Source organism: Mustela nivalis, assembly GCF_964662115.1.
Source record: "Mustela nivalis genome assembly, chromosome: 7".
In the NCBI taxonomy this organism is placed as follows: Eukaryota; Metazoa; Chordata; class Mammalia; order Carnivora; family Mustelidae; genus Mustela; species Mustela nivalis.
The window spans coordinates 40,995,922-41,021,245 of record NC_139026.1 but is presented as its reverse complement, the minus strand read 5'-3'; the positions used below and the strand labels follow the sequence as shown (position 1 = coordinate 41,021,245).

General features: G+C 37.5%; 1 protein-coding gene across 2 annotated transcripts in view; it reads right to left on the bottom strand.

Moving 5' to 3' along the window:
- Positions 1-25,324, bottom strand: part of LOC309869392 (uncharacterized protein) — a gene marked incomplete at its 5' end in the record, with an annotated part of 161,912 nt that overhangs the window by 129,384 nt on the left and 7,204 nt on the right. The gene's annotated exons all lie outside the window — the stretch shown is intronic.

The following is a 25,324-nucleotide window of genomic DNA, read 5'->3' as shown; positions in this document are numbered from 1 at the left end:
GCTTAGCCATTCCACTCACTGCTTTGGCTCCTCTCAACATTCTTACCTTCTTCCCAGAGCTACTTCACTTCATAGTTCCAGGGGCCTCTCTTACTTTGTAGTTCATGTAAATAGGGCTCCCTGGGCTCGGATCTCTCACAAACTGAGCTGCAGTATGTGGCAGGCTTACCTCTATTTTATTAAAATATTTTCCTAATCAAAGACTATTCTGGTGTCAGCTATTATGTAAAAGACCTACAGAAATTTTTAGGAGACTGAAAAAAGTTCAATAAGTGGAAAGCAATGCTGGGTACTTGGACAGGAAATCTAATGTAAAAGTGTCTCCTCTTTTCAAATTACTCCTGGGTGTCATAAATTTTAATTAAGATATCAACAGACTTTTTTCTTTTCTTTTTTGGTATATGACAATTTTCTAAAACCTTTGAATAACTGCACAGAAAAGAAGAGCAAAGATAAATTTTTGGGGGAAAAAATGAGAACAAATATTAGACCTTATAATAATCATTTAATACATGTAACCATCATCTAATTAGCTAGTTTCCCATCAAGCTAGCTATCTTTCATATATCTTTGGTGGACATTTCAAGCATCTCTCTTTTTTTATAAATAATATCTCCCCTTCTTCAGGAGAAGGGCATCACCCCTACTATGCATCCCATATGGTTTTTGTGGGGTTGCCAATTGTAAGACCCAGATCCCTGGCCAAAAAGTGGATATGTAACATAGGCAGGATCAGAGAAAACCCTCTTTTTGACCATAATGATTGACCCATTACATGAGAACAGTCAGCCAGAGCTTTCCTTGGAGAAATCCAAAATGAAGCTGAGAAAATATCTCCTTTTCTGAGAAAGATAACTGACATGATATAAGCCCAAGACTCCCAGCAGATATGTTTTCTGCTAGTGCAAAATGTCCATCTGTTCTGGGAGAAAGCAAAGCCAAGCAGAAGGAAGTAAACATGAGAGATGGAATGAGTGAAAGAGAAGATCCTAGAGGTATTAAGTCCCAGACTGAATTTCTGAAGATCCAGAGCCTATCTGGTTTCAGGTCTTCTCTCAATTCTCAAAGTTTCTCTAGTTAATTTCTGATCATTTAGATAGAGATTTAGTGATACAGATACAACGACAGGGAATATTTGTGTTCATCTCTCTCCTGGTTACCATCCAAAGGAAGAAAGGAAGACGCACACCTTGATTGGTCAGGATCCCAGGCATGTTTTAGGATTCTACTTTGCTATGGGATAATTTCACTCTGAGTTAATGGTAGTGGTTATGGTGATGAAGGTAATGGTGGTGATGACTACTCATATTGGTCAAAGATTGGGAGTTTGAGCCCCATGCTGGGTGTAGAGATTATTTGAAAACAAAATCTTTTAAAGAATTATTTGTATGTATATACATATCTCTATATATTTTTTTGAGTATTTATATTTGCTGTAATAGTGGCAGTAGTAGGTCTGCTCCTGAGTGTGCCAGAAGGTGCCTGGATGTCCTGAAGTTTCTCTAGGTATTATTTGCCTTTAGGGTTTAAATGCGGATCAGTTGCTTAGAAAAGTAGGTGGTATAGAAGTCATAATTGGGGGGTGCCTGGGTACCTCAGTCGGTTAAGCGTCTGCCTTTGGCTCAGGTCTTGATCCCAGGGTAATGGGATCCAGCCTGCATAGGAGTCTCCGCTCAGCTGGAAGCCTGCTTCTCCTTCTCCTAGTCTCTCTGCTTGTGTTGTCTCTCTCTCTCTCTGTCTCTCACTATCAAATAAATAAATAAATAAATAAAAGAAGACATAATTGGTGTGGAATAATAGAATCTGAACAGACAAATGACATGAATTATTTTATGCAAATTCTGTGGGTGTTTTACCATGGGTGGAACTCTCTCCAAAATTCTCCTTTACTAGAAACACTGGGGTTCTCCTGGGAAATCTGAGCATACTCTATCTTAGCTTTAAGCTATCTGACTTCAACTGTGTATTTCTCTGGGTTATCCTAGGTTACTCAAGGATAATAAGGCCTCCCACACCATTGACACAGCTCAAGATTCCCATTCTATCTCTTCCTGTCATGTTTTTCTGCCATCCCCCCTCATTCATTTCACCTGTATGTTTTTTATCCCCCTTCATTTAGGGAGTTTGTGAACTCTCTACTGAGTATTTCATCTGTCTTGAGCATTCATCCATTGATCCATCCATTTATTCAAATCTATATTTAATGAGTGCCTACTATGTGCCAATCATGATGCTAGTTGTACCCCCAGGAACTTTTAACCAGGTAGCAAGACAAATATGGAAACATTTTATTAAAAAAAAAAAATAATTGCTAAACCCAGCCCCATGTAGCAAGGACTTGATGGTTGGTCTAGCAACCTTCCTTCCGTATCTCAGTGTTTTCTGCCCTTTCTTTCCTGAACACGGGAAACCTTCCAGGAGGTTTCAGGAGGAACCCAGTCCCCTCCCAGGAGCATAGCTGAGGACATTTAGTTCAACCTTCTAATCATAAACAAAGTCAAGTATATCCTACCCACCTTATTTCTTTGCTTACAAAACAGAGAAAGAATAACTGCCCCAGGGGCACCTGGGTGGCTCAGTGGGTTAAGCCTCTCTGCCTTCAACTCAGGTTATGATTTCAGGGTCCTGGGATTGAGCCCTGCCTTGGGCTCTCTGCTCAGCTGGGAGCCTGTTTCCCCATCCCTCTGTCTGTCTCTCTGCATACTTGTGGTGTCTCTCTGTCAAATAAATAAATAAATAAATAAACAAACAAACAAATAAATAAATAAATATCTTTAAAAAAAGAAGAAGAAGAAGAAGAAAAAGAACTGCCCCAACTATAACACATGATGTTTTCCTCCATATGCACATTATATTACCAGAGCCCCTGGCCATAAGTCCAAAGAATCTGGCTTTTTCTAGGGCAGGGATAGAAAGGAAAATTCCATATCCCTGGTCCTGCAAAATACTTCCTACTGTTCTACCAAAGATGACAGTGGAAGGGCAGCAGGGGAAGATGTAAACTTGAAGACAAGGGATTTCATTGTTGATGGTGAAAGTATAAATTATATATAAAGTTATATATAAGTTATATATAAATCTGCTTTCATAAAATAGGATTCAGGGGGCGCCTGGGTGGCTCAGTGGGTTAAAGCCTCTGTCTGCAGCTCAGGTCATGATCTCAGGGTCCTGGGATCGAGTCCCACATCCGGCTCTCTGCTCAGCAAGGAGCCTGCTTCCTCCTCCCTCTCTGCCTGCCTCTCTGCCTACCTGTGATCTCTGTCTAATAAATAAATAAAATCTTTAAAAAAAAATAGGATTCAGTAGCTCATTTATATTAGTATTTGTATTATCTCTTTTGTGTATCTATTAAAGAAATTTAATCCATCGTTTAATATTTTTTATTAATTCACATATAACTTATTATTTGTTTCAGGGGTTAATATAGATTAAAAAGTGACTAACCTTGGGGCCCCTGGGTGGCACAGTGAATTGAGTGTCTGACTTATGGTTTCAACTCAAGTCATGATCTCAGGAGGTGATCTCAGGGTTGTGTCAGATGAAGCCCTGCCTCAGGCTCTGCCCTCCTGGCTCATGGTAGAGTCTGCTTAAGATTCTCTTTTCCCTCTGCCCCCACCATGCTCTCTCTCTTTCTTCTAAAAGGCAACAACAACAACAACAACAACAAAGCAACTAACTTTTAAATTTCACTTTTATATGCTTTTGTTTACTCTGCTCTCATGCTTTAATTATCATCTTAAAATACCACCTACTATGACAGTGGCATGTAAGCTTTAATTACTGTTTAATTTTATAGCAAAGTATAATTGTATTTTCTATTGTTTTATGGTTTGTGTTGGAATGCAAAATTGTGACTGAATTAAAAATGTATTATAAAAGTAGCGTATATAGTACAAATAGAAGTAGTTGGAAAATAAAAAACATAACCCTGGTTTTTTTCCTCTCAAATTCCACTTGCCAGAAGCCACATCACTCTGTTTAAGTATGACTGTTTCTTCCCACAAATCCCACAAAGGAGTTTAGACACGCGCATGCACACACACACACAATCCTATAATCATTTTTCTCCACTAAACAATCTGCCCATGTCATATAAATATTTCATAGTATTGATGTGCTATGTAGTATATCTGTTTGTTGAAATACAATTAGAATAATTTTAGCTTTTTTCACTATTACAAATGCTACTATAATAATGTAATATATAATCTTGTGTGATTATGTGATATATCTGTAAGGCAGACTTCTAGAAATGGAATTTCTGAGTCAACGAGTAAATATATTTGAAATTCAGATAGATACTATGAAATTGCCATCTAAAAAGGTTGTGGCAGCCTGTGTTCTTACCAGCAGCGTGTATCTGAGAGTGCCTGTTTGTAATCTTTGCCAAGCTGGTAGTCAACACGGTATTGTTACTTTAATATGCACTTCTTTCATTGTGAATGAAATCTAGAACCTTATCATATATTTATTAACCACTTGTATTTCTGTTTCTTTGAATTATATCCATGTTGTAGCAGGATTTTTTATATTGCAGATAATTTCCACGAATGTATATTTTGTACATGTTTTTGAATTTCACATTAAATGACTAAAATTTTTTAAGCATACCGTTAACATCAGACATAGATAGATGCCAAGGTCTTATAAAATGAAATAATGATTTCTGAGGTTAGGGAGAGATCCACCTTCCATCTGGGTCCCTGGGATCCTCCTTCTTCCCACACTGCAGAGCAGCACTGTCCTTGCATTTGCAACGTCATTTTTCAGTCCCCAGGGATGATAGCCGCAGACGTTCACATCCTCTCTAAATAGCAGCACAGCGTGGTTTCTGTAGTCTCAAAAATTGTAGCTCAAAAATATAAAAATTGTAGAGGATGGGCTAGCTCTGTGCTAACAGCACAGAAAGCTTTTCAGAGGTTATGTAAGAAGGAGGTGAGGAATATGACTATGCTGTGTGTGAAGCTAAAAAGCTAGGATTGGCTCAGGTCTCAAGTGCACCTGTGAAAGAAACAGGAGACAGGAGTCAAATGCAAGGGAAAAGACCACTAGTGTCTCTTCCCATGAGTCTGATACTGGAACGCCACACAAAGATAAAGCAAAGGATCTATTTATCTTTGTTTGAATTCTATTTAAGTAGTTCACTAATAAAGGACATCCCTAGGCAGAACAAACCAGCTGTTTTAGTTTGTTTGTTGGTACTGGTGGCTTTTTGGTTGTAAGCTCAGGTCCTGACTCAAATGAGTTCAGGTAAAAAAGAATTCACTGGTTTATGTAAAAGAAGTTGAGGATTAACTACTTTCAAGCAGCAATGAGTTCAGGGCTGGCTCTTGAGGGCTGCCCCTTATCTCTGGCTCTGATCTGCTTTGCTCCACATGGGCTCCTTATTCCATGGGCTTTCCCTATGGTCACCAGCAGCATTAGGGTTTTACCGAACAAATGTCAGGTGACTTCTTAAGTGCTGGGAGTATAAGCATGAATGAGAAGACATCATCCCTATTTTTTTAATTTAATAAATATTCATTATTAATTCCACTTTTAGAGGATTTATTTCTATATCCTTTACTTAAACAGTTAATTCATTCTCTTCTTGGACTATTTTTGTTCTTTTTCCACCCATAATCTATTTAGTAAATTCTAAAGTACATACAGTTTCTTGCCTTTTCACTTGAATATTTCATTTCAGCTTGAATGAATAAATTCATATAATAAAGAATTCACTGGTTTATGTAAAAGAAGTTGAGGATTAACTACTTTCAAGCAGCAATATATTATAATAATTATATTATAATTCCATAATATAGAATTATATGAATTCTATATTATGAAGAATATAATCTTTATATTTTTATTGTTGCCTGTCTATTTTCTCATTCTATCAATATTTTCATATTTAGACACTTTAGGGTTTCTTAAAGAGCAGTTTTAGGTTTGCACCAAAATTGAGGGGGAAGGTACAGAGATTTCCCATATACTCTCTGCCCCAAAACATGCATAACCTCCCCCATTTGTCAACATGTGGCACCAGAGTGGGACATCTGTTACACCTGATGAGCCTACATTGGTATTTCATTAGCCCCAAATCAATAGTTTACATTAAGTTTCACTCTTGGTGTTGTATATTCTATGGGTTATTACAAATAAAAATTACATACAAGCATCATAATAGTGTAATAGTATCACACAGTGATGCCCTAAAAATCCTTTTTGTTTACCAGTACCCATCGCCTCCAACCCCACAAGCCTTGACAACCACTGATCTCTTTATTATCTCCATAGTTTTGCCTTTTCCAGAATGTCATGTAGTTGGAATCACACAGTTTGTAGCCTTTTCAGATTGGTTTCTTTCCCTTTGTAATACACCCTTAAGATTCTTCTGTGTTCTTTTCATAATTTGATAGCTCATTTTTTTTTTTCCCCAGCCCTGAATAAGATTCCATTGTCTGGATGTACCACAGTTTATTTATTTATTTACCTACTGAAGGACATCTTGGTTGATTTCAACTTTGGCTATTATGAATAAAACTGCTATAAATATCCATGTGCAGGTTTTTGTGTGGACATAAGTTTTTGGCTGCTTTGGGTAAATACCAAAGAGCACATGGTAGATCATAAGCTAAGAGTATGTTTAGTTTTGTAAGAAATGAACAAGCTGTCTTTCAAAGTAGAGGTACCAGTTTGCATTCCTACCAGTATTGAGTGTGGACTTTTACTGTTCCACATCCTAGCCAGCAGTTGTTGTTGTCAGTGTCCAGATATTGATTATTCTAATAGGTGCATAGTGGGATTTCTCTGCTGTTTTAATTTGCATTTCGCTGATGACATGTGATATGAAGCATCATATGCTTGTTTGCCATCTGTATACTTTTGGTGAAGTGTCTGTTAAGATCTTTGGCCTAATTTTTAATCATGTTGTTTGCTTTCTTATAGTTGAATTTTAAGAGTTCTTTGTTCATTTCAGATGACAGTCCTTTAATAGATATGTTTAGCATATAGAAGTATTTTGCAAATATTTTCTCCTAGTCTGTGACTTGTCTTTCTTTTTCTCTTTTTTTCCTTTTCGTTTCCTTTTTTTTTTTTTAAAGATTATTTATTTATTTATTTGACAGACAGAGATTACAAGTAGGCAGAGAGGCAGGCAGAGAGAGAGCAAGGGAAGCAGGTTCCGTGCTAAGCAGAGAGCCTGATGTGGGGCTCGATGCCAAGACCCTGGGATTATGACCTGAGCTGAAGACAGAGGCTTTAACCCACTGAGCCACCCAGGCACCCTCCATTTTTTTTTTTTTTTTTTTTTTTAGATTTTGTTTATTTGTTTGACAGAGAGAGCGACAATGAGAGACAAGCAGCGGGAGTGGAGAGGGAGAAGAAATCTTCCCACTGAACATGGAACCCTGTGTGGGACTCCATCCCAGGACCCTGAGCCAAAGGCAGATGCTTAAGGACTGAGCTACCCAGGTACACTTTTTTTTTGTTGTTTTTAAAGAGCAGGGAGAGAGAGAAAGAGATGGAGAAGGAGCAGAAGAAGAGAGAGAGTCTTAAGCAATGCAGGGACCAAACTCACAACCCTGAGATCATGACCTGATCTAAGTCAAGAGTTGGACACTGAACTGACTGAACTACCCAGGCATCCCTCTTCTCATTGTCTTGCTACTGTTTTTCACAGAACAAAAGTCTTTAATTTTAATGAAGTCTAACTTATTTATTGTTTCTTTTATGGACCATACCTTTGGGGTGGTCCATATATAAAAAGTCATTACCATACCTACTCATTTAGGTTTCCTCCTATGTTATTTTCTAGGAGTTTTTTTTTTTTAATCTTTTTTTTTTAAAGATTTTATTTATTTATTTGACAGACAGAACACAAGTAGGCAGAGAGCCAGGCAGAGGGCGAGGGAGAAACAAGCTCTCCACTGAGCAGAAAGCCCGATGTGGGGCTCGATCCCAGGACCTTGGGATCATGACCTAAGCTGAAGGCAGCTGCTTAACCAACTGAGCCACCCAGGCACCCCACTTCTAGGAGGTTTATAGTTTTGCATTTTCCATTTAGATTTGTGATCCATTTCGAGTTAATTTTTTGAAAAGTGTAAGGCCAGAGTCTAGATTCACTTTTTTTGCATGTGGATGTCCAGTTATTTTGGGACCATTTGTTGAAAAGACTATCTTTGCTCCATTGTATTGCCTTTGCTCCTTTGTTAAAGATTAGTTGATTATATATATATTTGGGTTTATTTCTGGACTATTTTGTTGCATTGATACATTGTCTAGTCTTTTGCCAGTATCAAGTTCTTCTTTACTGTAGCTTTATAGTAAGTCTTGAAACTAGATAGCATCAGTTCTTCAATTTTGTTTTCTTTCAATATTGCCTGGTTATTCTGGGTCTTTTGGCTCTCCACTAATCTTTAGAATCAATTTGTCAATGTCCACAAAAATAAGTTGCTGGGATTTTTGTTGGGATTGCTTTGAATTTATATATTAAGTTGGGAAGAAATAACATTTGACAATACTGAATCTTTCTATCTATGAACATGGAATATCTCTCCATTTATTTAGTTATTTAATTGTGTACTTCACAGTTTTGTAGTTTTTCTCATATAGGTCTTATACATATTTTGTTAATATTTTACTGGTTATATTTAGGAGACTGCTAATTTAAATTGTATTGTGTTTTTAATTTCAAATTCCACTTGTTCATTGCTGGTGTATACAAAATGATTGACTTGTGTATATTAATCTTGTATCTGGGAAACTTGCTATAATTAAGGGTTTTTTTGTTGATTCTTTCATTCTTTCGGATTTCCTACATAGATGATCATGCTCTCTGCAAAGAAAAGACACTCTTCTTTCTTCCTTCCTAATCTGTGTACCTTTTATATCATTTTCTTGTCTTATGGAATAACATTCCAGTACAATGTTAAAAAGGAGTGGTGAGAGAGAATATCCTTGCCTTATACCTTGTCTTAGTAGGAAAGCTTTTTATTTTCTTTTTTCTTTTTTTAAGATTTATTTATTTGTCAGAGAAAGAGAGAGAGAGCACAAGCAGGGGGGAGCGGTAGACAGAGGGAGAAGCAGGCTCTCCACTGAGCAAGGAGGTGAAACTCAATCCCAGGACCCCGGGGTCATGATCTGAGCTGAAGGCAGCTGCTCAACCAACTGAGCCACCCAGGCATCCCGGCAAAGTTTTTCTTACTACGGTTTCTCACCGTTAAGTATGAGCTGTAGATTTCTTTGTAATTTTTTAAAAATCAAGTTGTGTTTCCCTTTACTCCTAGTTTACTGAGAGTTTTTTTGATGAATGTGTTTTGGGTTTTGTCAAATCCTTTTTCTGAATCTGTTTATATGATCATGTGATTTTTCTTTTTTAGCTTGTTAACATAATGGAGCACATTAATTGATTTTCTAATGTTGAACCAGCCTTGACCACCTGGGATAAATCCCACTTGGTTGTGGTATATAATTTGGATTTAATTTGTTGGATTTAATTAATTTGTTGGACTTGAATTTAATTTGTTAATATTTTGTTGAGGATTTTTACATTTATGTTCATGACAGATATTGGTCTATAGTTTTCTTTTCTTGTAACATTTTTTTTTTTTAAAGATTTTATTTATTTATTTGACAGACAGAGATCGTAAGTAGGCAGAGAGGCAGGCAGAGAGAGAGAGGAGGAAGCAGGCTCCCTGCTGAGCAGAGAGCCCGATGCGGGGCTCGATCCTAGGACCCTGGGATCATGACCTGAGCCGAAGGCAGTGGCTTAACCACTGAGCCACCCAGGCGCCCCTCTTGTAACATTTTTGTCTGGTTTTGGTATTAGCGTAATGTTGTCCTTACAGAATGAGTTAGAAAGTATCCCTTCTGCTTCTATCCTCTAAAAAGATTGTAGAGAATTGGTATAACTTTTTCCTTAAATGTTTGCTCAAGGTAAAATTTTAAAGTAGAGTTTTCATTTGGAAATTATATAGTATCATAGAGTAAAAAGAGCCCAAATTCTAAGCAGGTTTCCTGAATAATCGTCAAGGAGAATGAAGTGCTAGATCACCTAGAAACCTGTCCTAGGCATTGTGTCAGGTGTTTGACGAACACACACAAATACATACACACCCCTATATGAATAAATAAATATATATCCATTTATTTTGTTTAAACTTAAAATTTTTTAGCTGTGATATAATTTCAGACCTTTGTTGCAATAACTGTATAGAAAATTTCTACATATCCTTCACCTAGATTCCTCAAACACTAGTATTTTATCATCATTTTCTCTGTGAGACTTTCGGACAAGATGTTCCATTATTCTTGAATACTTCAGCATATATTTCCTATAAACAGGAACATTCTTTTATAAAACCAGAGTACAGTGATTAAAATTAGGAAATTAACATTGATGTAAAAATATTGTCTGATATATGGATTATATTTAAAATTTGCCATTTGTCTTAATAATGTCTGTTAAAACGGAAGTCTGGGTCATATGTTGCAATGAGTTTTTATATAATTTGAAATAAGTTCCATAGACTTTCTTTGTCTTTCATGACATTGACATCTTTTTGGAGTACAGACAATATATTTTGTAGAATATCTCTCAATTTAGGTTTGTCTAATTTTTTTTAAGATTAGATCTAGGACGTGTCTTTTGGTAAAATATCACAGAAGTGATGTTTTCTTCTTAATGCATCACTTCAGGAGGCTATAATACTAATTTATCCCATCCCTCTTTTTAAAGAGTCCCTCTTTTTAAAGAGTCTTATCCAGACTGCCTCATGCTCCTGCCCTGTGGAATTATTTTCCAGAGTAAACCAACTACATCTGAGTCCTTGTCTCAGACTTTGCCTTTCAAGGGAACTTAAGATAAGACATTCAATATGAAAAGTAGACCTAGAAAGCAGATCATCAGGAAGGGATTTTGGAATTGAATTCCTTGCCAGTTGGACACTTCCAACGTGGGTAGAAAGTGTAGGTAGTGATAACCCCTAGCCTGAATCAGGACACTAAGACTTTCACTGGTAGATGTTTGGGATGAGGTATAGATGGAAAGTCAAGCATTTGCTTATGGACTGGGAATGGCTGTGAACAATTTAAAGACAGTAGTACTTTTTCAATTCAAGTATAATTAACGTACAGTGTTGTATTAGTTTCAGGTGTACCATATAATGATTCAACAGTTCTATACATTTCTCAGTGCTCATCCAGGTACCTGTATTCTTAATCCCCTTTAACTGCTTTCCCCAACCTCCTACCCACCTCCCCTTTGGCAACCACCCATTTGTTTTCTGTATTTAAGAGTCTGGTTTTTTGTTCGTTTCTTTTCCATTTGTTTCTTTGTTTTGTTTCTTAAGTTCCACATATAAGTGAAATCATATGGCATTTGTCTTTCTCTGACTGACGTTTTTAGCATTATACATTTTAGGTCCATCTGTGTTGCATAAATCTCTTAAAATTAGTGTCTCCATTTGAGGGGGGGTAAACATCCAGTAGTGTAATTACCAGATCATATGGTAATTCTATTTTTAATTTTTTTAGGAATCCACATACTGTTTTCCATAGTGGCCATACCAACTTGTATTCCCATCCAACCCTCACTATTTCTTGTGTTTTTGACGTTAGCCATCTGAGAGGTGTAAAATGATATCTCATTGTGGTTTTGATCTGCATTTCCTTGATGATTAGTGATGTTGAGCATCTTTTCAAGACAGTGGTATTTATAAGACCTATGGATCGACTCACTTTTGTAGAAGCCTTTTGAAGACATTTTTAAAAAGAAAAAAAAGGGCTCAAGTTACCAAATTTCAATTCAAGACAGGCTGTAAAAATCAGAAAACCTCCAAAGCAATATTTAAAGACATGATCATCTTTTGTACCCATAGTGGAAACTGTGCTGATAATCAGAACCAAGACTGATCAATAAGGTAGTGAGCTACAAGGAGACTGAATGTACTGCCTTGACAAATCCTCTGTGCCAAAGGAAGGGTCTTGGTACAGAAAGAAAAGAACCCTAAGACTTGCTATGTAGCATGTAGGTCGACAAACCTGAAAAATTTAAGCCCCCAGATAGTTTTGAACTCTGTATTAGCACATGTTGCTCCCTGTGCCTTACTTGAGACTAGTCTCCCATTTTCTGGAGACACTACAAAAACCCCGGATGAAGCAATAGCATATAATTAAACAAAGAATATTAAGATTTGGTTAACATTTTACCTGAAAGGACTAAGGATATAGGCATAGGAATGAATTTTTATTTTTTATTTATTTTTTTATTTATTTTTGAAAATTTTCTTTATTTATTTGAGAGAGTAATACAGAGAGAGTATGAGCAGGGAGAGAGGCAGAGGATAAGGGAGAAGCAGACTTACCACTTAGCTGGGAGCCCAACATGGGGCTCAATCCCAGGACCCTGGGATCATGACCTGAGTTGAAGGCAGATGCTCAACCATCTGAGCCACCCAGGTGTCCCCAGAATGAATTATTAAGGTGTTGGGCAAGAAGGGTGGAATATAAAGATGGACAGGAAAGAATTTATTGACATTGAAAAATACTTTCATGACATAGCAACCGTATAAGGAACTAGAACCAAAATATTGCTGGGACGGTTCTCTAAAGTTTGGACAGAATGAAGAGCTATCAGAAATGAAGGAGAGATTCTAGAGGTGCCTTAACTGCCTTACATAAGGTGTCAGAAGGCTCAGGGAGGTTGGAATAAATTTAAAATTTGAGGCCTGAGAATCTATCATCTCACTATATTTCTTGTAAGGGCCCAGAAAACATACCCATCTCCAAGGCAGTAAAAAACATAGTAATGAGGGTACACTGGCATCTTTGAAAATCTCAGTCATAGCTACTCACTATAGTTGACAGAAAGAGAGGCTGCTGTGGAACTGGGCATCCCAGTATCAATTAGACTGATAAAAATCTAAAATAGCAGAGGCCAGATGAGGCACATGACCAACAGAACAAGTTTACATAATTATAATAATGGACTGCAAGGTCAAAGTGGCAACCAGAAGGTCCTCACCCATAGAGCTCTGTGATAATGATTAATAGACCATGGTGTTTCTCAGGGCAAGTTAAATGAGTGTCCACTAGGGTGTTACTTGACACGTATGTATAACCAGAAACAGTGAGCAGCTGGTGAACAGAAGGCTGATGCTAGCTAGCACAATGAAAAGTTGCAGGCTCTCACCCACTTTACAGATTAAGCAAGTTCTCAGACCTAAAGCTCATCATTTGAAGGGGAGGCTGAGTAAAGACCCACCAATATTAAAACAAGTATATACATGACATAATCTACAAATATTCTCCCAAAGGATATATGCCTATTTATGGGGAAATTGTACGTTGAGAAAAGGGAAACATATAGGCATTTCAAGCTAGCTGGACACAGGTTCTGAATGGACGCTAATTCTAGAAAGCTGGAAGCACTATCACATCTTTCAGGTAAGTGGGAGATCATGGAAACCAGATGGCTCAGGTTCCCTAACAGTGGTCTCATGGAGTCACAGACCCACTTTTTCTTATATCCCTGGTTTCCAAGTAAACAGTTGGAATGGATATTCTTAGAAACTAACAAAACCTTCACTTTGGTTTCTTGTCCTCTGCAGTAAAAATTATCGTAAGAGGAAGGACCAGTGGAAGCCTGCACATTCTCACTGGCTACGATAGTGCATCGGAAGGAATACAGCATCCTGAGAGGAGATACGGAGACAGTGCCACCATCAAAGAATTAAGGGATGCATTGATGTTAGTAGTCTTTATATCTTTATTCAACTCACTGATTTAACCCAAATCAGTCACTGCAGAAGCCATCATAGATAGTTATGGTAGACTACCATTAACTTAACCTAAGAACAGCTCAATCACAGCTGCTGCGTCAGATATGATACATTTGATAGAATATAACCACACAGCTTTTGGCACCTAGTACACAGTTATTGCTCTAGTGAATAGGTTCTTTTCAATCCCTGTCAGTAAAGGGAGCAAAAGCCATTACGATTTATGTGGGAAGGAAAGCAGAACATATTCACTATCTTGCCCCAGATATCTTGTTAACTTTCCTGTTCTCTATCACAATGTGTGTAGTCCACAAGGGCATTGATCAAGCTGACATTCCATAGAACATCATACTACACTGATAAGATGAGTAGCAAGGTGCTTCCACACCCAATGATAACCATAAATGGACAAATGTAACAGCCTTTACTCCATCAGGCTAAAGCAACTAAAGGCTTTAGCCCTCCGAGATAAAGAATTGGGTAATCCACCCAGTCAACAACCTAGGTAAAGAAGAGTGGTGGAAGAGAGAGAGAGAAAGAATATTAATTATGGCCTTGAGATAAATTACAGCTTATAAGGGAATGTTGTTTGTCTCTCTAACACTCCTGTATCAAATCTTTTGTGGGCATTTCTGTCAGCTCTCTGGTAGACTACATATAAGTCAGGCTACTAGCACATCTGAGTAATACACATATCGTCATATCCAGTTCATATCCACTTCATACCCAGTTGAACCAATGTGACCTGATAGATGATAGCTACTACCTCTTCTTCCTATGCTGGGGCTTTTCCGCTCCACAAACTTGGAAGTATGAGTAAACAGTCCCTAAGGCAACAAAATCAGTAGGGGACAAGATGCTTCCTTCCATCTATGTATCAGCAAACAATTCCTAATTCAGCCCTCTCACAAGCTCTCCAGCAAGTCAGAGCCCCTATTGCCTGTAAAGTTGATTAGACCAATAATGTACCTCTGTACTGATTTTTTGTTATCCTGTTTTACTTCTAGTCCTCTACCCCCAACTTTTTCCCTTGGAATCGTGTCCCAAACTAAGTGAATGTGAATGTGAACCTTGTCTCAGTTTCTTCTTTTTTGAAAACCCCAGCAAAGACAACAAAGTAAGACAGAACACCAAATGTGGTACTATAAGGTTTTTCAGAGAAAATAAACATTGAGTTATGCCTTAGAGTCTCACCTTAAAAATTTTCCATGTGGATAAGAGGGGAGAGTGTTCTGGGTAGAAGTAAAAGCATGGACAAAAGCAAAGAGGTAGTTAAAGGCTTGGTAAATTCAGGAAATTGGAAGTGTTTCACAATCAAAGGAGCAATAGAGTCTTGTGCTGGAGGTGGCAGGGATGCACAGAGATAAGCAGGACATTGATACAGAAGATTTTGTGTGCACGTCAGTTGGGACTTCTTTTTGTAAACAAGGAAGAAACAGTTACATTAACCCTTACACCAAACTTTCTGCCTAGCCTGAAGGATTGTGAAAACAAGCTTACTTTTTAATTTCCAGTTGAAACATGAGTTGCCATTACCTATGAACATTTAAAGATGAAGCTATTCTGAGAGAGCTCATTGAAAATTCAAAAGAAAATGTGTGGTAACATAAAACGGACATTGTTGGGGTGCCTGGGTGGTGTGGTCAGTTAAACATCCAACTCTTGGTTTTTAATTTTTTTGCTATCCTAACAGGTGTGAGATGATATCTTATTATGGTTTTGATTTGCATTTTCCTGATTATTAGTGATTTTGAGTATCTTTTTGTGTGTCTGTAAGTTATCTGTAGGTCTTCTTTGGAGAAATGTCTGTTCATATCTTCTGCCCGTTCCTTAATTGGATTTTTTGGGGTTTGGTGCTAATCTGTATAAGCTCTTTATGTACTTTGGATACTAACCCTTTATCTGACATGTCATTTACAAATATCTTCTCCCATTCAGTATTTTTTTAGTTGATTGTTTCCTTCACTGTGCAGAGGCTTTTTATTTTGATGTAGTCCCAATAATTTATTTTTTATTATTTCCCTTGCCTCAGGAGACTTGTCTAGAAAAATGTTGCTGTGGCTGATGTCAGAGAAATTACTGCCTGTACTCTCTTCTAGGATTTTTTTTTTTGAAGATTTTATTAATCTATTTTATTTTAGAGAGAGAGAGAGAATGGGGGAGGGGGAAGAGGGGAAGAGAGAGGATCTCAAGCAGATTCCACACTGAGTGCAGAGCCTGATGCAGGGCTTGCTCCCACAACCCTGAGATCATGACCTGAGCCAAAACCAAGAGTTGGACACTCAATCAACTGAGCCACCCAGAAGCCCCTCTTCTAGGATTTTTAGGGCTTCTAGTCTCATATTTAAGTAATCCATTTTTACTTTATTTTTGTGTATGGTGTAAAAATGTGGTCCACTTTCATTTTTTGACATATAGCTGTCCAGTTTTCCCAGCACTATTTGTTGAAGAGACTTTTTCCCATTGCATAATCTTGCTCCCTTGCTGTCGATTAATAGACCATATAAATGTGGGTTTATTTCTAGTCTCTCTGTTTTGTTCTGTTGATCTGCATGTCTATTTTTGTGCCCATACCATACTGTTTTGATTACTATAATTTTTTTGATATATAACTGTTTTGATTACTATAATATCTTGAAATCTGGAATTGTTATATCTCCAGTTTTGTTCTTCTTTTTCAAGATTGCTTAGGCTATTCAGGGTTTTTTATGGCTCCATACAAGTTTTAGGATTATTTGTTTCAGTTCTGTGAAAAATGCTATTGGTATTTTGATAAAGGTTTCACTAAATCTGTAGTTGCTTTGAGTAGTGTGGACATTTTAACAATACTATCCTCCCAATCCATGAGCATGGAATAGCTTTCTATTTCTTTGTGTCATCTTCAATTTCTTTCATCAGTATTTTATAGGTCAGAGTAGAGGTCTTTCACCTACTTGGTTAAGTTTATTCCTAGGTATTTTATTAGCTTTTTAAAGATTTTATTTATTCACTTTAGAGAGAGAGAGAGAGGGCACAAGCAGGAGAGGCAGAGGCAGAGGGAAATGCTGACTCCTTGCTGAGCTGGGAACCTGACATGGGGCTCAATCCCAGGACCCTGGGTATAATGACTAGAGCTGAAGGCGGATGCTTAACCATTTGGGCCACTAGACATCCCATATTTTATTATTTTTTAGGACATTGTAAATGAAACTGTTTTCTTAATTCCTCTTCCTCCTGCTTCATTATAAGTGTATAGAAATACTTCTGCATATTGATTTTATATCCTGCAAACTTACTGAATTCATTTATCAATTCTGGTAGTTTTTGGTGGAGTCTTTCTATACTATACTATACTATACTATACTATACATACTTTCTATTTACAGTATCATCTGCAAACAGTGAAAGTTTTACTTCCTGCTTACCAGTTAGGATGCCTTTTATTTCTTCTTTTTAATCTGATTGCCATAGCTAGGATTTCCAGTATCATGACAAATAGAAGTGGTGAGAGTGGACATCCTTGCATTTTTCCTGACCTTAGAAAAAAGATCTCAGTTTTCACCATTGAGTATGATGTTAGCTGTGGTTTTTTCATATGTGGCCTTTGTTATGTTGAGGTATATTCCCCCTAAACCTACTTTTTTGGGGGTGTTTTATCAAGAGTGGATGTAGTACTTTGTCAAATACTTTTTTTGCATCTATTGAAATGATCATTTGGTTGTTATCTTTTCCTTGCTGGTGTGATGTACTGTGCTGATTGATTTGCAAATGTTGAATACTTTTGGATTCCAGGAATGAATCCCACTTGTTTGTTGTGAATGATTTTCTTAGTGTATTATTGGATTCAGTTTGTTAAAGATTTTTGCATTTATGTTCATTAGAGATATCGGCTTATGTTTTCCTTTTTTGTAGTGTCTTTATCTGGTTTTGGTATCAGGGTAATGCTTGTCTCATAGAATGAATTTGGAAAATTTTCTTCTATTTTTTTCGATGGTTTGAGAAGAACAGGTAGTAACTCTTCTTTAAATGTTTGGTAGAATTCACTTATGAAGTCATCTAGTCCTGGACCTTTTTTGTTGGGAGTTTTTAAATTACTGATTCAATTTCATTGCTGGTATTTAGTCTGTTTAAAATTTCCATTTCTTCCTGATTCAGTTTTGGGAGGTTATGTGTTTCTAGGAATTTATCTATTTCTTCTAGAGTGTCCAATTTGTTTGCATATAATTTTTCATAACATTCTCTTTTCATGGTTTATATTCCTGTGGTATCAGTTGTTATTTCTCCTCTTTTATTTCTGATTTTGAGTCCTCTCTTTCTCTCTCAACCTCTATCTCTTTCTCTTATTAATGTATTTGACTAAAGATTTATAAATTTTGTTGATCCTGTCAATGAACCAGTTCCTGGTTTCATTGATCTGTTCTATAGTTTTTATAGTTTCTATTTCATTTATTTATGCTCTGATCTTTATTATCTCCTTCCTTCTACTGGCTTTGAGTTTTGTTTGTTCTTATTCTGCTCCTTTAGGTGTAAATGTAAGTTGTTTATTTGAGATTTTTCTTGCTTCTTGAGGTAGGCCTGTATTGCTATAAACTTTGTTCTTAGGACAGCTTTTGTTGTATCCCAAAGATTTTGGACTGTTGTATTTTCATTTATCTCCATATAATTTTTAATCTCCTCTTTGATTTCTTGGTTGACCCATTAATTGTTTAGTAGCATGTTATTTAACTCTACACATTTGCATTCTTTCCAGATTTTTTTCTTTTGATTGATTTCTAGTCTCATAGCATTGTGGTCAGGAAAGATACATGGTATAACCTCAGTCTTGTTGAACTTGTTGAGACTTGTTCTGTGGCCTAACCTGTGATCTACTCTGTAGAATGTTCCATGTGCATTTGGAAAGAATGTGTATTCTGCTGTTTTAGGATGGAATGTTCTGACTATATCTGTTAGATCCATCTGGTCAATGTGTAATTTAAAGCCATTGTGTCCTTGTTGATTTTGTTTGATCTACCTATTGTAGTAACTTGAGTGTTAATATTCCCTACTATTATTGTATTCCTACTAGTGACTTCTTTATGTTGGTTTTAAACTTTATGTATTTGAGTGTTCCTGTGTTGGATGCACAAATATTTATAATTGTTATATCTTCTTGCTGGATTGTTCCTTTTATGATTATGTAGTGTTTTTCTTTGTCTGTTACAGCCTTTGTTTTAAAGTCTACTTTGTCTCATATAAGTATTGCTACCCCAGCTTTCTTTTCACTTTCATTTGTGTGATAAATGCTTTTCCATCCCTTCACTTTCAATCTGCCCGTGTTTTTAGGTCCGAAGTAAGTCTCTGTAGGCAGCATATAGATGCGTCTTGCTTTTTTATTCATTCTGTCTCCCTAAACATTTTGAATGGAGTATTTAGCCCATTTACATTCAAAGTAATTATTGATATGTATGTATTTGTTGTCATTTTGTTACTTGTCTTATGGTTGCTTTTCTCGTTATTCTTTGTTTCTATCTTCTCTTGTTTTCTTATCTCACAGTTTGCTGACTTTCTGTAGTGATATACTTGGACTCTTTTCTCTTTATTTTTTGCATACCTATTACCAGTTTTTGATATTGTTTATATATTGTTTATATATAACATCTGAAGATATAGCAGTCTATATTAAGTTGATGGTTGCTTAAGTTTGAACCCATTCCAAAGGCACTAAATTTTTAGTCCTCTCCCTTTCCATGTTTTAGGTATATGGTATCATAATTTATATCCTCTTATTTTGTGAATCTCTTGACAGATTTTTATAGTTATATTTAATTTTACTACTTTTGTGCTTCCTACTTTTCTTACTCCTGCTTATGGTCTTTAACATTTCTTGTAAGGCTGGTTTAGTGGTGAAGAATTCCTTTAACTTTTGTCTGTTTGGGAAATGATTTCATTTTATATTTGAATGATTGCCTTGCTGGACAGAGTATTCTTGGTTTCAGGTTATTCTCTTTTTCAACACTGTGAAACACTCTGTCCTGCAGTTTGGTGATCCATTTTTCTGCTTCCTCTAATCTACTCTTGATTCCCTCTAATGTGTTTTTTTTTTTTTTAAATGTCAGTTTTTGAGTTCTTCATCTGTGACTGTTTTTTTTTTTTTTTTATGTTTTCTATCTCTTTGCTAAGGATATCACCTTGTCCTCCATTCATTTCTCCAAGATGGTGTGTATCTTCATGATCATTACTTGACATTCTCTACCAGTCATATTACATATCTCTGCTTTGTTTAGCTCTCTTGCTGTGATTTTTGTCTTATTCTTTCATTTGGGATTTATTCTCTGTGTCCTCATGTTGTACAACTTTCTGTGTCTGTTTTTTATGTATTAGGAACATCAGCTACATCTGCTTTTGAAAGTAGTGGTCTTATGAAGAAGAGGCCCTGTGGTGCCTTTAAGAGCAACATCCTCTGGTCAGCAGAAACTGGCATTTTAGAGGTATCTGCTATGTGTGTTCTGTGTGCTCTACTGTTGTGGCTGAGCCATATTTGCCTTTAGTCCAGTCATCTGCAATGGCTTTCGTTGCCTGTTGTGGGCACAGTTTGGTCCCTGTAGTGTTAGTGGTCCAGACGGGGGCCACCTGAGTCTTGAGTTGAGTCAGTCCCAGCCAGCATTTGCCAGAGCTGTGGTAGCACCAAATTGCAGAGTACTCTCTCTGTGTTGTTCCTGAGAAGTTTTGGTGGAGGTGGGAGCTGCAATCAGACCAGATGTCTGCCCCCTGCCCACTGGTAGGGCCACAGTTGAATTAGTGTGTGTGGTTTTCTTCCCATCTTCCTGTGACAGAGTCACTTTGGGGTGGTGCTGGCCCCTGTCATGGCTGTTGCTTTGGATGGACACCTGTCATGTGTATGAAAGGGGGTGGGTCTGCAGGAGAACTTGGGGGCGGATTTTGGTGGTCCAATGCAGGAGTGGACCTGCTGTAGTTCAGGAAAACTGCTGAGGCCAGACTGGAGGGGGCAGGCCTGCATAAGAGTATGGGCGCAGCAATGCTGTTAGCAAGAGTGTGTTTGGGCTGTGCTATTTCCCCCAGGTATCAGTGTATCTAGGATAGGGAGCAGGGGAGGGAAATGGTGCCCTCCAGCTCTTTTGTTGTTGATGAAGTCTCCCAAAGACCCCTGCCCCTCTAGTACAGGCTCTGAGATTAGTAAACATATCTTCCTCCCATATATCCCAGGCATTTTTCAAACTGTAGCTTCTATGCTGTATTTCCATGGGGCTGGTGTGTGTGTGTGTGTGTGTGTGTTTTAAGGTTATTTATTTATTTGACACAGAGAGACACAGCAAGAGAAGAAACATAAGCAGGGGGAGTGAGAGGGAGAAGGAGGGTTCCTGCTGAGCGGGGAGCCTGATTGGGGTGGGGGTTGGTCCCAGGACCCTGGGATCATGACTTAAGCTGAAGGCTGAGGCTTAATAATTGAGCAACCCTGGTGCCCCTATTGTGTTGTCTTTTTAAGGGCAGGGAAATCAATTTTCGATCACCCTCTCAGTTCTCTCATGTGTTAAAATTCCAGGTGTTAAGCCCCACTGATCTGCAAGAACTTGCAAAGCTAGGTCCCTCGGGTTTTTAAAGCCAAATGTTATGGGAATTCATCTTTCCAGTGCAGGTCCCCCATGGCTGGGGTGGGGTCTTCTCCTCACCCCTCTCCATGCCTATAGCATCCCTCCCTCCCTCCTTTGGACCGTCCTGTGAGATTGCTTGGTTCCCCATTATGCCTCTGCCCTTCCTATCCTATTTGACGTGGTCTCTTCTCTCCGTTTAGCTTGGAGAGTCTGTTCTGCCAGTCTTCAGGTCATTTTCTGGGTTATTTATAGTGATAAGGGTATTATCTACCTGTATTCATGGGATGAGGTGAGCCATCTTCCCCGGAAGTCACTTAAATTTTTCTGTACCACAAAGTATTACTCTTCTTTTGATATTTTGCAACTATTTAAGAATGTAAAAACCATAGTCCATGGCCTGTACAAAAACGGGCCTTGGGCCAGATTTGCTCATAAGCCATAGCTTGTCAACTCTTTGTATAAGTTAAATCAGGATGGTCTAATTTCCTTTGCTGAAGATTGGCTTTAGCATGGATGGGTAGTTGCATCTTGACCAATGCAACTTGAGGATTGGTTTGCTGCAAGCTTTCCTTGATTTAAAAAAGACACACATGAGAAAGAACAGTCCTTTTATTGACTGTAGATACTGCTGATGATGAATAATGTCTATAGCTGCTCTAACCATATATTTTTTTAAAGATTTTATTTATTTATTTGACAGAGAGAAAGATCACAAGTAGGCAGAGAGGCAGGCAGAGAAAGAGGGGGAAGTGGGCTCCCTGCTGAGCAGAGAGCCTGATGCAAGGCTCGATCCCAGGACCCTGAGATCATGACCTGAGCCGAAGGCAGCGGCTTAACCCACTTAGCCACCCAGGCTCTCCTGCTCTAACCATATTGTGACCATGAGGCTTCTTGCCTTTTTACTGAGAATAGCAGAGTAGAAAGAAAGAATCTGAATCTTCTTGATATTAATAAGCTGTGGCATTAACCTGGAAAATACTTAAATCTTCATGAAATTACTCAAGTGTTGAATTAGCTTGACTATAGACTTCTTGTTGTAAGAAACAATAAAGCCATTTTTAGTCAAGTTTTCTGATACTTGAAGCCAAAAATATTCTGATACTAACATATAAGCCATTTTTAGTCAAGTTTTCTGATACTTGAAGCCAAAAATATTCTGATACTAAAGGATCCAGAAGAATACTACTTAAGCTATTAAATAGAATAACATAGAACTATAAATGCTGCAATGGAAGGCTATCCTAGTCAAATTCTTAAGTGGAAAAAAATCAAAGTATGGAACAGTTTGTACAGGTAGAATGTAATTTTTTTTTAAAGATTTTATTTATTTATTTGACACACAGAGAGATCACAAGTAGGCAGAGAGGCAAGCAGAGAGAGGAGGAAGCAGGCTCCCGCTGAGCAGAGAGCCCAATGCAGGGCTTGATCCCAGGACCCTGGAATCATGATCTGAGCCAAAGGCAGAGGCTATAACCCACTGAACCACCCAGGTGCCCCTAGAATGTCATCTTAAGGATATAGGTATATACATTAAAATTTGGGGGAAGACTAATTATGATTAACTCTGGAAAGTGTTATTGGAATGAATGGGGAGGAAAAAGAGACTTAATTTTAATTGTAGGTATTAATTTATTATTTAAATGTTTTAAAGGATGTGCAATTATTACTTTTCAAATTGAAAAGCTGATTTAAAAATAGAAAATTGTTGATGTTTAGATAAGCAAGTATTGTGAATAAGATTCTGCAGGATTCTGAAGATGCTGCAACTCAAAGCTGATGCCTAAGATGTTGTAAGGCCCTAGATTCAGATAAATGATTTCAGTTCTATTTTATTCTCTTAATGTGGTATCTTTATCTATGCCACCTTCTACCTGAGTGAAGCTTAGTAAAGTATAATCTAGAAGAACAGAGAATAACAGATACTGCAGCTATAATAGTTTAGCTCCTCTTACCTTTCTGAGAGACAGAATATTTCATGCATTGCCTTTCACCATTACGACTGTGTCTTGTCTCAATGATTTAAAAGTGGGAAAAAGGGTAATTAGTTATGGAAGTCCTTCCTTAAGTTTCACTTGTGAGAGTTAACTGTCTGGGAATGATTTGGATAAAGAAAATAAAAGAGAATAATAAGAATACTGAGAAGATAAAATAAAAAGAAGACCTACAGCATGAGGGGTTTAGGCTAGCAATCAGGAAGAAATTTCTAATAGTAAAAACAATTACAAACAGAACAGCACAGAGGTTAATTTTACACTGTGGACTTTTCATTATGACAGCTTATTGCATTTTATTATAAAGATTTTTATTTATTTATTCGTCGAGAGAGTGTGCACACAAGCAGGGGGAGCAGCAGGCTCCCTGCAAGGAGCCCGATGCTGGACTATATCCCAGGACTCTGGGATCATGACCTGAGCCAAAGGCAGATGCTTAACTGACTGAGCCACCCAGGCATCCCCATTGTGACAGTTTAAAAGGAAATAATCATCTGTGTAGAATGGTATTATCGTTAGAATCACAAAGATGAAAGAGAGTGTAGAGAGCTCCTATTCCAAGTGCCTTCATTTTACAGATGACAAAACTGAGGCTGAGAAATTAAAGTGACGAAGATCATTCAGTTAATTAGCTGTAAAACCAGAATCGGTGTTCAATTTCTTATAATAGACTCTATACCACATTTACTGAGAATGATTTTGTCTGAAGGCAGTAAACTAGATGACTTCTCAAAGTCCTTTATAGCTTAAAGACATTACTCAAGAACTAAAGCTAATTTATCACAACCAGGTTTTTTTTTTTTTTTTTTTTTTTTCCCCAACCTGAGGTTCTTGCTCAGGGAATCTTGAACTTTTTGATATTTATGCAACATTATGTGTATGTATGCTTGGAAATCTATAGTTTCCAGTGCCTTCTTATGATAGAAGAATTTAACAAGTATCCCAAAAGTTGAATCTGAGCTTAATCACAGAGAATGAAAGTAGGTAAAATCATGCCATTAGAGAGGTAACTAGTTAGAACCCAACCTCAGCAATGAGGGGTGGAGGAGTTAGGGGGACTCTCCAGGTTCAGTGATAGGGGAATATTCTCTAAAGCATCTGATTATGTCAGCATATCAAAAGTTACCTGGGTATGGAGGAAAACTCTCATGGGTTGGGGATTTTTGAAAGTCCAGGTGGCCAACTAAAAGTACCCAACAAACTTTTTCTCCTTAATACCTGCCCCCCACCCCCTCAAAGAAAGGTCTAGAAAATTCACCAGTTCAGCAACCAAAAAAATGAAAGGGGCATACTCTAAAGTTAAAAAAAGAAAAATAAAAAAACTTGCAGACACACAAACAAAACATTCTGAAACAAGTACCAAATTACTACAAGATTAGCACAAATATCTCCAAATTTGTAGAGAAATAAACCTAATGCATCCCCTTACATTTTTCATGTTCTCACTGTACATTACAGAAATAGATAAAAGAAAGGCTGGTGATATGGGGAAAGTGAACTAGGGGTCTGACTCAAAAAAGGGCTGTTCACTAAAATGGGGAGACTATCTGATGCCTGAGGATTTTTATTTTTTTTTTAAAGGGAATAAGATATAATCCTCAGCTAGGACAAACATACTCCTCAAAGAGAGTATGGCATGGGTTTTCTAATGGAAGTTTTATCTTTCAGAGCTTATTTCTCCTTCCTACCATTTCCTTGTGGCCCAGAGAAGTAAACAGAAGTTGAAATACTCTACTAAAAGAAATCGAGTGGAAGCAAAACTGGACTCAGGGAAGAAGTAAAAACATCATCCACACCATATTACAGCAACTAGAATGTCAGACTATTCAACCCTGAGCAAGATGAAAAGAAATGGCATGGCTATCATGTACACATGTTATACCCAGAAATTGTGTGCAACTTTTCTCAGGTCACAAAATTAAGATGGTAGAATTGGGATTCAAATCCAGGTAGTCTGACTAGCCTGGAAGATCTGGATAGAAGATGTTTGATTTACTTAACT